Source organism: Lupinus angustifolius, chromosome LG11 (assembly GCF_001865875.1).
Source record: "Lupinus angustifolius cultivar Tanjil chromosome LG11, LupAngTanjil_v1.0, whole genome shotgun sequence".
Lineage (NCBI taxonomy): Eukaryota > Viridiplantae > Streptophyta > Magnoliopsida > Fabales > Fabaceae > Lupinus > Lupinus angustifolius.
In genome coordinates this window covers 19,520,155-19,523,527 of record NC_032019.1, presented here as the reverse complement: position 1 = coordinate 19,523,527, position 3,373 = coordinate 19,520,155, and the positions used below count along the sequence as shown (strand labels likewise).

Genomic DNA, 3,373 nt, shown 5'->3' with positions numbered 1-3,373 from the left:
CCTCGCCAAAGCAGGGACTAGTCGCCCAAGCGACAGTTCATCTTTAAAGCTCAACTAAACTGAAGCCTTCCTCGCCCAGGCGAAGGTACTATCGCCCAAGCAAGACATCTCTCGCCCAAGCGAGAGAGTTCCAGGGGCTTATCAAAATCCTATGCGTTCTCGCCCAAGCGAGGCCCTTCCTCGCCCAGGCGAGGCTTGCTCGCCCAAGCAAGATTCTGTCGCCCAGGCGAGGGATTTCCAGAACCAAAACTTCCCCTCGCCCAAGCGGGGCTGTGCTCGCCCAAGCGACAGGGACTTGGACTGAATACCAATTTTGCCCTTTTCGACAACCAAAATACATTTAAACATGGTTTTTCAAACACCTGCACACAGAAAAGTTCCCAACAATATTCATATACAATATTCAACACATTTCATCAAACAATCATATATATTCCAAAGCATTCAAACATAAAAATCTTGGGTTTCTTAAAACCCAAGTTAACCCTAAAACCTTTGAGATGGTTTAGGAGATCCGGGTGTCATATTCGGACACCACTATGTCACGATGTGTTCTCTCTCACCTTAATGAAGCGTGCTTTACGAAATCACTATGGTTCGGTTGGGTTGCAAGGTTCAAATGCCGGAAATCTTCGTAACTACCATAATAAAACTCGTTAGTTTGCCGATATTTCTAAAACTTTTTACTATTAAAATACTTAAAACTCTTTCATCCATCCATTTTCCAACTTGTCCAAAGCCATGGTTAAAGGCTTAAACAAGTAAAGATTCATATATTAAAAGAATGTAATAACTTCTTGAAAACAACTTGTTCATGGTTTCAAAACACATTTTTCATGAGTTCAAGAACACTCATTTTCGGTTTTGCTTCCAAAATGAGTTAGAAAGTGTTTTAGAAAATTTCAACGGTTGAATATGTTCTTAACATACTCATGAACAACATACTTCAAAATCATCAACATCCATTGGTTGAATGTGAAGAGATTGAAGATTTAAAAGAAGAAAATGAAGAAGAAAGGATGACTTACTCTCAAATCTTCCAATTGCCAAATTTTTGCAAAATGTTTGTGCACGAAGATACATGGGTATTCATATAGTTGTGGGGTGGGAGAAATCTTATTTCTAAACCCATTTCCCAAGGCAATCTATCAAATCCAAGAAGGTGAGTGAATCATGGGTTAAGAGAGTGATTTAGGGGATTTGGTGATAGTAAATCAAGGCAAATCTATAAGATTTAGTAGTTAGATTTTGTGAAGTGACTCATGCGACACGACGACTTCGGTGAAACGCGCGCGATTAAAACCATGCTCGAGTATTGTCGGCCAATATTCGAGTAGCCAAAAATGATCGCCCAATTTTACTTTACGGTTGGAACTTCAAATTTCGGCATTCCGAGTGAAAATATTTTAGAAAATAGTTATGGACCAAATCAGGGTCTATCTTGACTCGAAAGGTGATTACGGCGGTGCGATCGAAATTCGATTCCGAGTTACGGAACTCAAAAACCACTTTTTGAGCCGTACCGGGTGATATTCGACCCCCACAATGGTCCGAAACCAACTGTCTCCGAAAATCATGAAAATTTACCACCAAATTGGCAATAGAATTTCAAGACTATAACAACTAGAGTTTCGTCTAATTATTTACCGAAAATTCCAAGAAATTCATTTTCTAAAATATGATTAATAAAATCTTATAATTCAAAATCATAAAATTCGCGGTGTTACAAAAATTGGTCGACTTTGCTTCTTAAAAGAAAGAAAAACTCAATCTCTTTACAAATGAAAAAGAAAACAAAAAGAGATCGAGAAAAATAGAAGTCAATGTTCAAAAGTTAAAGAAGTCGGGAAAAATAATGGAGAAAAGAAGAGTAACATGCTTCATTGAGAAAATTTTAAAAAACGCTCTCTTTTTAACTTAACATTGAAAATCTAGAAAAACCATTATCCAAATCAAAATAAAGACCTTAGTGATCTTTGATTATTTATGCAATTTAAAAGAATAGGTGAGACAAAGAACAAGTTCAAATTACTACAAACAAATGATTGAAATATTGAGTGAAACACTTACCCTTCAAAAGTTTCAATTTTGAACTTGTATGCAAAGAACACTTTTTGGTTAGAAAAATATTTGCTTAGGTAAATTGTTAAACATTTTTTATAAGCAAAAGCATTTATTCCTTGTTTGAAGCATTATGTGTCAAAATTCACAAATCATGAAAACCTCATTGAAATCAATTTTTGACATGCTTATGAACATTTGAAATCCTGTTGATCATCTATTAAACTTAGCCAAATGGGATTTCGGATAACCTTTACCTTTTGTTTGAGGACAACCAAAGTTTTAAGTTTTGAAGAGTACAAACATCCTCTGATAAGTGCCAAACATACCTAAATTTCATACACTTTTATGGCACTTATCTTAAGCTTAATTGAGAAAAACCAACTTAAAACAATACTTTTTGGATAAAATACCACAATCTTGTATATTTGTGTTTGTATTTCTTTTTATGTGTTTTATAGGATTTAGAAAGAAAAAGAAAAGAGAATAAAGACTCATGGTCCAAGAAGAAAAATAAGTCAAACTCAAGGCGCTCAAGCAAGCAGTTGAGCACGGACCAAGCCACGCTGAGCTGACTTGGACACCAGCCTGACCTGGACACCAACCTGGCATAGACCAAGCTACTCAAGCAAGCAGCTGAGCGGACCTGCTTGAACGCTCAGCCTAGCACCAGACAAAATCTGACACGGTCAGAACTCAAGCTTGGCACAGTCAGACACAAGCCTGGCACATGCCCAAGCTGCTCAAGCAGGAGCTCAGCGGTGAACCAGACACCTGACCAGGTCAGCAAGCACCAAGCCACGTCTCAGTCAGCATGGTCAAAGCTGCTCAACAGGCAGCTTAGCGGTGCCACATGTGTCCTTAGCGGTGTGCACCCAGACTTGACTTAGCCATCAAGCAACCATGAAGTCATGCATGACATCACTTCAAGTAGCCCACCATAGGCTTTTCAGGAGTAGCTCACCATAGTTGGTCCTATAGCTCACAACTAGCTTTGGTGAGTCAAGCTTAAGGAGGTGACAAAGCTACTTCACCAAGGGACCAAACCCATGCTGAAGGGTTTGGTCAGCTGCTGAGCGGTGCAACTAGACAACTCAACGGTGGCAGGGAACTCTATAAATAGGAAGGCATTTTATTCAAAAATCATATCACCTTGCCTTGAAATTCTTCTTCCTTGAAGTGAAACACAATTCTCTCTTCTTGTTCTTAGTTCATAGAAGCTTTGTTTAAGTACGTTTTATAATTTCAATTTATAATTCAAGAGGAGAAAGGAGAAGGCAAATGAGATGCAAAAATCAATTTTGTAATCTCA

General features: G+C 38.2%; 1 protein-coding gene across 1 annotated transcript in view; it reads left to right on the top strand.

Moving 5' to 3' along the window:
• Positions 1-3,373, top strand: part of LOC109360140 (extensin-3-like) — an 8,447-nt gene that overhangs the window by 4,455 nt on the left and 619 nt on the right. The window lies entirely within an intron of this gene.